At 40.1% G+C, this 12283-nt stretch overlaps 1 protein-coding gene across 4 annotated transcripts in view; it reads left to right on the plus strand.

The window, feature by feature from the left end:
- Window positions 1-12283, plus strand: part of MBOAT2 (membrane bound O-acyltransferase domain containing 2) — a 92131-nt gene that overhangs the window by 40513 nt on the left and 39335 nt on the right. Inside the window, exon 1 of one of the 4 annotated variants that reach the window (XM_068183497.1) lies at window positions 11741-11840. The exons of the other annotated variants lie outside the window; for them this stretch is intronic. The gene's annotated coding sequence lies outside the window, so the exon portion shown is untranslated. Of the gene's footprint in view, window positions 1-11740; window positions 11841-12283 lie in introns of those variants that run through there. 4 annotated transcript variants of the gene reach the window in all.

Consider the following 12283-nt stretch of genomic DNA (forward strand, 5'->3'; position numbering starts at 1 on the left):
AATCCTGAAAAACTGCATGAAGAGGAAAGGGGTGTGAGAATCCAGACACATAATTTTAAAACTGTGGCTAACTCCAGGTACTTTACATAAGTCCTGTCCTTTCACTAAGCATTTGGGTCATTCACACGTGGTGGCTTTCTTACTGAAGTTTTCCCACAGCAAATTGTATTGACTGATGGAGCTTATGGTTATTAAAGTAAATTTTTGTTTTTATACCGTTCTTCTCAGGTGCTCCCCTGTCATTTTCCAGTTACTTGTTTCAAATTATCTTTACAAATGTTTGGTGTCTTTGATAAAAATGCTCATTTTTTCTACAATCTCTGCCACCTGTACTAAAACTTGAGAAGACACATTTGCTCTTATAGTTACGTGCCTCTGCAACTTAAAAATGTGTATTTGTGAGTAAATAGTTTTGTAGCTAGAGTGGTAAGAGAAATCTGACTTGACTGTGATGCTTACAATGCAACAGAATCTACTATTTAAACTAACATTTTAAGAATTGCAAGTTTGTGTAGGAGGTACATGTTCCTACTATTAAGTTAAAATATTGGGATTTTAGAGTGAGAGGCTTTTAGTACAATTCCATAAATGCAGCAATATTTTATAACTTGCTTGTATGGAGATATATAGGTACTGTACAGATGAAACTGTGCAAAAGTACAACTATTACATTTATCCCATGTGGCCCCATCTCAGTTGTGCTCCAGCATTCATTGCTGCAGTGTAATTTCTTTCAGAAGGGTTTGCTTCACCCTGCATCTGTGGCATTCTCTGGCAAAGGCACAAATAACTTAGGGGTGCACTGCTGATTTTTCGGCTATGTCACTGATCTTAATTTACTAACAGCTGAAGGCTAACCTATGTACTGCTTTCAGTTATTGAAATATCTCACCTGTATGGTAGAACTATATAAAGACTGAAAATACTTCAATGAACCATCAACTGAAAGGTTTAAGACTAATGTGGTTAGTTATTAATTATATAATTCTCTATGAATTGTGACAGTACTGCATCTCCCTTTTGTAGGTGTCCTTTACACTTGATGCTGCTTCAAGTTAAATGTTTTTTCTCATGATGGCTTCTGTTATTTCTTTTTTCCCCATCCTCTCTCAGTCAACACTTGTTATCTTTGCATCTCCAGAGATGAAGTATGACAAGGTTCTGGCATTCAGCTGAAATCGCTAAAACAAGATATGAATCTTACAATCTGTTTGCTTGGTTTTAGTTCTGTTGTCTTCTCACAAGACTGCCACCAACCTTTTTCTTCCTGTTGCCTCTTTCTAATTTCAATGTGTGTGCTGGCATAAGACTGTATGTGAAATGGTGTTACAGCAAACACTACTTGTCCCTATAAGAAGACCCAGCAAAAGTCTGAAAAGGATTCCATCTTTAAATTTTTTCCCATCTTATGCCTTTGTCCGGCAGGGAGCTACTAAGTTTGTCTGGAGAATCTCTCTTATGAGGAAAGGCTGAGGGAGCTGGGCCTGTTCAGCCTCGAGAAGGAGGCAATTGAGAGGGGACCTCATCAATGTGTATAAATATATCTACAGGGTGGTTGTGAAGAAGATGGAGCCAGGCTCTTGGTGGTGCCAGCCAATAGAAGAAGCAGCAATGAGCAGAAAGTGATGCACAAGAAGTTCCACCTTGAACATGGGGAAAAACTTCTTTACTGTGTGAGTGACCATGCACAGAAACAGGTTTCCCAGAGAAGCTGTGGAGTCTCCCTCACTGGAGATATTCGAGAGCCAGCTAAACGCAATCCTGTGCCTTGTGCTCTAGGATGACCCTGCTTGGGCAGGGAGATTTGACCAAATGACCCACTGTAGTCTTCTCTTCCAACCTGAGCCATTCTGTGATTGAAATTTTCCAGGTAACAGAAAGGCCTAAATAGAATGTGCTTTCAGACTAGTAACGTCTTTATAGAACCTTTTCTCAACCCTTCCAACAGCTACAAGTGGGAGGAGAATGATTACTAGTAGCACAAGAGTGTTGTAAGTTATTTAAGAGCTAGCACTCCAGGTATTCAATAGCAATTGAAATTTAGCCCTGGCTGGATGGATACCTGGTGGTCTAAAGATCAACCAGTGCGATGTATTCACATTGTGAAAACGTACTTAATTAAATAGCTAGTGATGAAACATAGGCGTATAAACTCATCATGTTTTGTTTGATATAAATAGAATACAGCTGATCCAAACCTCATGGAGGAGTTCTCATTACTCTGGTCTGAGACTATATGGATACCTCTAGATTTCAGTCACCAAAACAGTAGGAAATTGTTTACTTCAAATATACTGTCAATTTCCTTTCATATTCTCAGGTCACTACTAAGTGTCATAATTCCCAAACACGTTAAAGTGTATTTTTTAACACATGTAGACCAGGACATGCACATTTAGCTGAAACATTTCTTCAGATTTGGTTTATAATGAAAATACAGAAGGAAGCTGAACTGCAGTGATACTGCCAGGCTTCACAATAATGGAAAATCAGAGTGTGTTCTGTGTGCTTGTGTTACAGATTAGTTTGTCTTGACTGTTATAATGTATGCGATTTTTCAAAGTCTTGACATTCCTGGCAAGTGCAGCGTAGGAGCTTCTGGATGCATTCTAAATTTCTGGCTGACTGGCAATCACACTATTTTTAGGCGTGAAGGCTTACAGTGTAGAGTTTCACATGCTTAGAATAAAATTAAAAGTTCTGTCTGAAAATTAGTGATTTTGATTAACTTGAACACGAATCATAAGTATGTTACACCCTTTTTAATAAAAACAAAATATTTTTTATTATTTTATTAAAACAAGTGATAGTAGAGAGTAGACAAGTTTAGTGTTTAGGTGTCCTTATAATAGTGACCATAAAGCAGTTCACCATAAACTAAAATTAGGGAAAACTACAGAGCCCTGGGAGTGCAAATGAAAAGTATTGGTGTCTTTTTCTTCCATTTTGATGGTTAGAGGAAAGGGTGCAGCCAGAAATAGATGTATGATGTGAGTTAACTTCTGACTTTGTGGCTGATGCCATCATGAAGGAGTTGGGCTTTATGACAATAGGACATTCTTTGATGACTGTAGTCTATTGTGGAGGGGTGGGATCCACCTGTGTGGAAGAGGTGAGGGAATCTTTGACAGCATGCTGACCAATTTGGTGAGCCTGGTTTTAAAGTGAAGGACTTGAGGGGTTGGGTCCAAAGTGGCAATGCTCACATCATCATGTCTGGCTGGGGAACAGGAGGAACTGGAGCTCCTTGTTCAGCCACAAAGTTACTATATCACAGAAATAACCGAACCATGGTAGGCCAGCTCATGGGTCTCGAGAATGTGATGGACAGCTGTAGGCTGTTTTATAAAGATCGGTAGGGAGGAAGAGGAGGAGGAGTTGTGCTCTATGTTAAGGAGAACCTTGAATGTTCTCCTTAATAATACCCATCTGTGGTGATCATGGAGGCCCTTTTGAATGGATCAAGCTCAGAGTAGTTGTCTTCAAGGCGAGTCTTGGAGTAGACATCTGCCATTGACCTTCAAACCAAGATGATAGGGCCAGTGGAGCAGTATTTGGGTCACTTAAGCAAATTTCAGGTCAGCACAGCCTGGTTCTTATGGGCAAATTCAAGTACCCAGACACTTGTTGGAAGAACCATGCAGCAGTTGATGTGTCATCCATCAAGTTTCTGGAATGCATAGGGAACTGCTTTCTCATAGAAATGTTAGATGTGCCACCAGGAGTGAGGCACTGCTCAGAAATGGACAAAAGCTGTTTTGTAATAGCTCTGTTAGTGATAGCCCTGGTGGCAGTGATCACAGTTTTGCGGTGTTTGGGATCTGGCTGAGCATGCTGAAGGCAGTACTGAGACAGAAACTTAGGAGTTTAGAAGAGCACATTTCAGCTCACTCAGAGCTCAGTTGGGAGGGATCCATGGAGGATAAAGGAGCTAGTCTAGTGAGTGCTGGGAGCTTTTCGAGGGTGTTTTCCTGGAAGCACAAAAGCAGTTCATCCCCTTCAACGGTGAGGGGCGTAAGCAGAGCAAAAGATCCCCTTGGCTTAACTGTGAACTTCGGAGTGTGTTCAAAACCAAAAGAGAACTGTAACAGAGATGGAAAAGTGGTTGCACGCCTGTTAAAAAACACAAGGACATTGCCAGGGTGTGCAGAGATGCAGTTAGGAAAGCAAAAGGTCTCTTTCTATATAATCCTCCTGAAGATTATCATAAGTCAGATGAAGCATGTGGTTGGGAAAAGCCAGCATGGATTCCCCAAGAGCAATGGTGCTTGACAAGGCACCTGATTGCCTTCTATGATGGAACAGCCTGCTTGGTTGATGGGGAGTGAAGGGTGGATGTTTTCTACCTGGATTTTTCCAAGGCTTTCAATACCATTTCCTGTGGTCTTTTCCTAGAGAAACTGATGTGTGATGGCCTAGACAATTGATTTTTGCAGTGGGTGAGGAAGTGGCTGAGAAACTGCACTCTCAGCCAGGTGGTGGTAGATGCCTCCTCTTCCAACTGGCAGCCCATCCCAAATTGGTTCCCCAGGGCTTGATATTGGGCCCAGTGCACTTTAATATCTTCAGATGTAATCTGCAAGATGGGATGAAACCAAGTAGAGAAGTCGAAGAGAGTGTCATCCTGCAGAAAGACCTGGATAGGCTGGAAGAGTGGGCTGACAAGAACCTTGGGAAGGTCAGCAAGGGCAAGTATAAGGTCCTGGGAGAGCAAAGTCCAGGAGTGCAGAACAGGCTGGGACCTACCTGTCTGGGGAACAGCTCTGGGAAAGGGACCTGGGAGCCCTGAGGGACAGCAGCTCAAGGGTGAACATTGTGCTGCTGCAGCAAAGGCAACCAACAGGATGCTGGTCAGGGCCATCACCAGCAGAGAGAAACAAGTCATTGTCCCACTCTGTTCAGTGATTGTCAGGCCTCATCTGGAACACTGTGTTCAGTTTTGGTCCCTGCTCTGCAAAAAAGGATGTGGACAGGCTGGAGAGGATCCAGAGAGGGGCACAGAAAAGGTAAAAGGACCGGGCAGCCTGCCGTATGAGGAAAGGCTGAGAGAACTGGATTTGTTCAGTCTTGAGAAAAGAAAGTTCAGGGATTACCTTACCACTGTATTCCAATATTTAAAGTGTGGATATAGAGAAAATGGAGACTTCATGTGATTCCTTTTGGAAAAAAATGACATGTAATGGGTACAAGTTACTCCTGGGAAGATTCCAATTAGACATAAGAAAAATTTTCACAGTGAGAACAATCAAGCATTAGAATTATCTCCCCAGTGTAATGGTGGATTCCCCAGTATTGGACACTAAGATTTAGCTGGACAGGATGCTCGGCTATTTGTCTAGGCTGTGCTTTTTCCAGGAAAGGTTGGATCAGGTAATTCTTGTCCCTTCTAATCTGGTATTCTATAATCCTGTAATCCAGTTCAGTGAATTGTAATCTATAACACACTTGCTCACAGAATGCTCTTGTGCACCAGGTGTTTCTGTATGTGTTATATAGATGGGGCAGTCAGAGGGATTGAAATAGCTCTGTAAATTTAGCAACTAAATATCAAGGTTCTGTGGATTTATACAATGGGAATTGGAATGCCTAGAGAACAGCTGTATAAAGAAGAACACTACATTTGTGGATCTTGGTTTAAACCACCTGTTTGTAATCATATGATGTGTCTGTGATAGGTTTCACAGGCTGCTGGAGTCCACTTATCTTCCTTGATTCTGCCTGACTGCGCTGGCTGTTTGGTGGTGTTATGGTGACTTGTCTAACGTGCAGTGGGACCTTTGCCACTGTAATCATAGTAAACTTAAACTTCTTCTATATCTGTGTAATGTGTATTTCTTGCTATGAACAAAAATATGTAAGCTGTTTCTTGTAAACTACTTTTTAAACTGTTGCTCTGAGTCTAACAAACTTTGAATTGATAATATTTGGTTTTTAATAAATACTAAGTTTTTCATTATATAATGGCTCCAATAATGATGAAAAAATTTGAGCATATTTCCTAATTCTGAATAGTACCAGTCATGAAAAGTGCAACTCAAGATGAGCTCCCTTCTTAGTCTCTTTTTTGTAGTTCAGGATTAAAATTCATACATATCTCTTTAGAACTCTCTTGTGACTTTTGTGTTACCTGTAGATAAAAGAACTCAAGTAATAAAAATTTTCACAGTGGAAGCTTTGAGCTGACAAAATGATTGCAGATGCTTTCATTGTGTGTAACTTGCTGTCTCTAGACAGTTCTGCTGGCAGCAGCGGATTTTGTTCACTGATAAATCAGTGTTGCAAAAGATTTGGGAGTGAGAGGTTCATTTGTTTGGACACCCTGTTTGTGATGAGGAAAGAAAGGTCTTAGCCTGCATAAAGAATGGCTTGTTGTGTTTGGTCATATCCCTACTTGTACAAAATAGAAGAAACCAGTAGTATGAGATATTTCTAGATAGTGAGTATGAAAAGTGTTTGAATGCTGGGAGAAAGAAATTGTTGAAGTAAGGTTGACTATTTATTTTCTTCAGAGACTTTAAATGGCTTTTCTCTATTATGTAAATTCAATGAATTGAAAGTTGAGGTCTATAGTGAGTTCTTACATTAGGAAATATAAGAGAGAAAATAACTCAGGAAGGCAGTGGAACACCTTGATGAGGAGTGATAGACAAATTGCAGTGATATGGGTATACATATACGTGAATAATTCATTGTTTTAATCTCATACCCCAAAGGATAATTGATGAACAACCTGAAGTTCCTTATCAGCATTGATATGAAGACTGCATTTTTACTGAAATGTAGCCTCTTCTGCTAGCATATATTGTGATTAAATTTACCCAAAAGTATCTATTAGTTGACTTCATACAACTTACTGTGAAGGACATGTGATATGATTAATTTGTCTGAAATAACCTGAGCCATTCTAATTTTAAGAATTTCTCTTATTTTTAATACATTGTGAGATAATTTGATTGCACTGGGCATTTAAAGGGAATTTTTCAAGTGTATTAGAAAGTGATGAACATGAGTGGTTTGTGTGTCTCCACTGAAGAGCAGGGAGGTGACAAACCAGAGTGCAAGCAGTTCAGTGCCTATGGCAGGCCAAAAGTGCTGCCAAGTTCAAATATGCATGAAATAGGATCAAGACAGTTTTCCAATAAATCAAAAATTTTAAAAGGTATGGGCTGTATAAATAGAAATATGTGTAATATGTACATACATACTTGGGCAACATAGTTACTTTCTAATTTAAAGATCATGAATATATCTTTGTGTAATATTGTTTGTCTGTGGTTGAAATAGGTCATAAGTGATTGTGCCATGACTTGGACTGTCATTGAGTAGGTGTTTATTTTGCTGTGGGGTGTTTTGTGTGTGGTGTTTGTTGGGGTTTTTTGTTTGTTTTGGGTTTTCCATTACTAACTGGAAGCATGAAGAATCTTCCAAAAATAAATGCAGGGCTTTTTCATAATGGGTTCCTTGTGTATCATTGTTTTTTGTGGAGTATCTCAAATTCATCCCCAGAAATAGTCATTAGTGTTTCTCACATGCGGAAGGAAAATCTACGTGAAAGTAGAAGTTGCCATCATCTATTCCTATGTCAGGCTTCATCACTGAGCAAAGAAAATGGAGCTACCCACAGGTTTGCTCCTGACTGAGAGCAGGAAACAGCTGATTTAGGTCTCCATGTGTTTCTGCAGGACCATATGACAAATACTGTGACAGTGGTGACGTTGATGCATCATGTGGATGTTATGTACATCAGCATGCATTGATTAAAGGATGCAGAAGATAGGACGCTGTAGCAGTGCTTTAACTTAGCTGGGGGATGGGGATGGGACAGAAATGAAACAAGTCATCTGAAGGGATATGTCTTTCCAGGTTAGAGGAATGTTAAACATTGGAGAAAAGCAAGCATTTCATTTATGCTATGTTTTAAGCAAATTGTATTTTTCAGAAATGGCTTTATTTGTCTCAGAAGTGTTTTATTGCAGCCATTATGCTGTTTGAGACGTGTGTCTGATTGCAAGAGGGTGTAAATAGGCTCAGCAAGGTATAGGGCTGCACTGCTGGTGCAGGTCTGACCAGCTGTGGGGCTTGCAGTTGATTCAGTACCCTGCTGAAAACAAAGAATTGATTGATTCCTTCCTAGAGGCAAAGCAAGAAATAGGGTGGGAAATAGAAATACCATCATCCCCTCTAATAAAATACCTCTGTAGGGCATTTTGTTTTGAGAAATGGTTTAAAAGAAAAGGCAGCTGTGTTAGGTTGTTAGCACAAACTCCTGGCTTTCCTTTGGTCTTGGAATCATTAAAAAACTTGGTTTTTGTAACTAAATCTGATTCCTGTGGCCTTTTGTTTCGCATGCTGCTTGCAGGGGGTTGGGTTGTTTATTAATCTGCTGGCTGCCCTGTGTACTGATTCTGGCTGCACAACCACCTTCTCAGCAAATCATATCCCGTATGTTCCCCAGCTGCTGCCATCCTTAAACGTGCAGAAAATGTCTCCTGGCTGGCTGAACACAAATTCCAGCTGGCATCACCTCATGGCTGAGCAAACCTGGCCTCTCTCTCCTGGCAGTGTTGCAGCCACACTGGTTCTCGGCCTCATTTGTTGTGTCTCAAGGCAAAGATGTGGGCTGCAGCAGAGATTGGAGGGCTGAGGCAGCTGGGAATCTGCTCCTTCCCCACAGAATGTGGCATGTGCATGGGGCACAAGGGGGTGTGTAGCTGGAGCAGGGTGATGAGTGGGTGAATGGAAATAACAACTCCCTCTTATCTTCATCCAAGATGATACTTGCCAAGCCGAGTTAACAGCAGTGATGGGTTTAATGATTGACTTTGCTATTGTTTTGCCATCAGAGAACTTGTTCTGTTAAACTGCCTGTGAGTTCTTGTATGAAGCTTACTGATCCAATGAAATAGAATTATTACAAAATATTTTGTATTAGCAGTTCTAGTTTATCATTTCTAAACCATTATGACTGTTAGGCCTGTTCTTTAAAATAGCACTTGCAGTAGTCCCATTATTGTCAATGTTCTGTAATGACATTTTTATTTCCTTTAAAATACTCAGAAGTTGTGTTGCTACCACATTCCTAATAGGAGACTGTTTTCTGACTCTGTGGCCTATGGATTTCTGCTGATTTGCAAAATTAACAATACTGGGTGTAGTTCTGATGTTTGCAGAAAAATTACTTATGTATCACATAAAAGAAAGAGGAAGCATAAAATTGCTTCCACTCTGTGATGCTGAAACATTGTAAATCTAGGCAAATATTATGTAGGAAAATGAGTGAAGAGATGAAAATTCACAGCACCAGCATGTTAGCTATTTGTTTTCTGAGTTATGAGTACTCATTTTTGTCAGAAGATCTCAAGATTCTACTTCCTTCATCAGGGTTTTGTGAGGCAGATTCCAGCATCGTGGAGTTCTGCCTTTACAGGTTTTGTGTTGTGAAGCTGTTAGGCTTTCTTCTTTGTGTTTTTGAGTGCTCTATACTATTGTCAACTTTTTGAAATGCAAAGGTCAGACTTGGTGCTCTTATCTGCATTGGTTACTGTTATACTTCCAAGGGATTGCAGACATCCGGGTTGATATGACACAATATGGTTTTTCAAGTGAGAGAGAACTTAGGTGACCCCTCATGTCTCATCTCAGTTTAACATTAAATTGTGGACATAGTCAACTTCAACTCTCAGCTTTGAGTTTTCTAGGGGATCAAATATCTTTTTTATTCCCACCTTTCCTAGTTCTGTGTTCCTTTTGGAGTCTTACAGGAAGAATAAATCACACAATATGTTTCTTCCATTCCAGGGAAGTCATGAAAGCACCCTCCCTCCTGCCTGTCTTCTGTTTCAGATGATGTTTCTCTCATTTATGAGAGTCTGAAGCTGGTTTCCTTGTCCGTGAGATGTTCCAGAATTGAAGGGAGCAGGGGGAGAGGTTGGAAAGCAAGAGAATGTAACATTAGGAAGCATGTGGAAGATCTGAAGTGTTTTTGCATGCATTTTTGACAAGAATATCTGTGTTGCATTTGTCATGTTGCATGTGGAATATGGCCTGTAGCTATAACTAGAATGATCATTTAATTTAGCTTGGTAAAGATTTACTTTACCAAACCATTATGTTGCCATTATGTAGCAAAACATCAAAATACATTAGTCAAGTGAGAATGTCAGCAGCAGATCTGTAGTAAATAGTCAGTCAAGCCACCACAAATGGTTCTGGGACAATTGGGCTAATGAATCCTCATGTACCCAGCCTTGTGTGTCTGCTTGTTTGCAGGACACCGAGGGGCCTGGGTGGTGTTCTCCCTATGGCTGAACAAAACCTGGACCCTTGGGCTGCGGGCAGGCCAGGCTGCTGGGGGCTGCTGCAGCCCTCCTGCCCTGGCTTGTGTGGGACTGCTGCTGGATCTGAAAGTTGGAGAACTCTGCCCACGTGTTAAATTTGCTTTAAATGGCTGTCAGACAAAAATCTTCATCGGAGGGTTGCTGATGGGTGTAATGTGATAGACTGCTTATTACCAAAGCATGATGGTATGAATGCTTCCTTCTCTGGAAATGGGCTCATAGACAGCCTGGTTTTGTTATTTTGTTTGTTGTTTATTCAATGCATTTTGGATCTCCGCTTGAAATAATCAGAACGGACAGATTAGTGTGTGAATCAGAAACTTCTGAGTGGGCAGAAGGATTAATATTGCTTGTATTTTAGAGGCGCACACATTCTGAGGCTGTTATTGTTTACATCATAAAACAGATCCATTTCCTAAGAAATACCAGTTATGAAAGTCAATAACGCATACATAAAACATTTCCAAATAGACAACTCTTTTTGGTGAAAAAAAAGGAGATTGAGCAGAGTAGCTTACCTTGCAGCTCTCAGATAGTCAAAACTAAGTTAATTCTAATCAGTATGTCTGTTGCCTTGTGCTGGATGATTGCAGAATTAGATGTTTAGCTTTGGCACTTTGGACTTTTTTTGATGTACATTTTTCCCTTTGAAGTTTTGTAATTGTATGTTCTAACTGCACAGAGTTGAATTTCTCTGTGTGAACAATGCAAACTGATTATGATCATTAGAATTAAAAAAATAATATAGTTGGATTTTAATAAGAATTCAGTTCTGACCCTAGAGGCAAGAACTTTTTTTTTTTTTTTTTTTTTTTAGTTTGGCATCATCTGTAGGAAAGCAAATAAGCAAACCCATGCAGCAGCTTTCAGCACAAGGCTTGGGAAAACTCAGAGGCTATTCTGTCATCTTTTCTAAAAATCAATGCAATATCATTTTACATGGTGTCTAGGTATGCCTTTTGAAATTAAATAATTACACATCTATAGAAAAAAAAGTACTTTTTCCTAACATAGTGGAAAAAGTAGATCTCTTGACTGGACATGAAGCCTTTATTTCAAGGCTAAATCTGTGGAATGTGCCAACTAGCTGGTAAAAAAGCACCCTGTGTTGATTGGTTTATTTAACTTTCTTCCAGCAAAATAGCATATTGTGCTGTTGTCCTACTGCATGAGAAAAGCCTAAAATAACAGAAGCTGTTATGACATCTTTCAAAGCCTGCCTTTGTCAAGGTCACAGTTCTATTTTTGCTGCATTTTGTGCAAACAGAGATAGGTATGGTAGGAATATACATTTTATAACTAAGATGCTGAGTCCCCTAAAAGTGTAAAATGAAAATGCAACTCCCACGCCTTGTTATGCAAAAACATAGCATACATTGGCTGATTGTTAGCCTGGATCTGTGTGCTGCTCAGCTTGCTCTTCAGCAGATAGATAAAAAGCTCTAGAATTAACTTGTGGATGTTCTTTCTTGACTAGCAACCCAAAATTTCTGAGGAACACAGGTAAAAGATGGGGGTTCTGCCTTTAAACCACATATGTGATCTTTATATTCTTAAATATGTGGAAGCTTTATATAAGTGGGTTATGCTGGGTCATTCAATTCTACCAAATTTATGTATGGTGATGCTGAAGATGTTGAGACTAACAGCTCTTTCTCTCTGTCTCAAGTGTATTTGGAGCAACAGAGGGTGGTAAAGATGGGGGTGTGCTTTGGAGCCAGAAGTTGATAGAGGTGTAGTATGCTAAGTGTTACTAAACATGTGGATAATGTGTTTGAATCTGGGTCTATGCTGATGGTTTGAGTGTGGGAGAGCACTGGGAAGCAGCTTCTGTGCTTGTTCTGCTCATCTGCATTCCTGGGCATCCGTGAGCTCCTGCTGTGGGGAGGACACAGTTCTGGATCCTGGGCTAGATGGACACTTTGTCTGAGCCTTTATGTCCTCCT

This window comes from Anomalospiza imberbis, chromosome 3, assembly GCF_031753505.1.
Source record: "Anomalospiza imberbis isolate Cuckoo-Finch-1a 21T00152 chromosome 3, ASM3175350v1, whole genome shotgun sequence".
Taxonomy (NCBI): Eukaryota; Metazoa; Chordata; class Aves; order Passeriformes; family Viduidae; genus Anomalospiza; species Anomalospiza imberbis.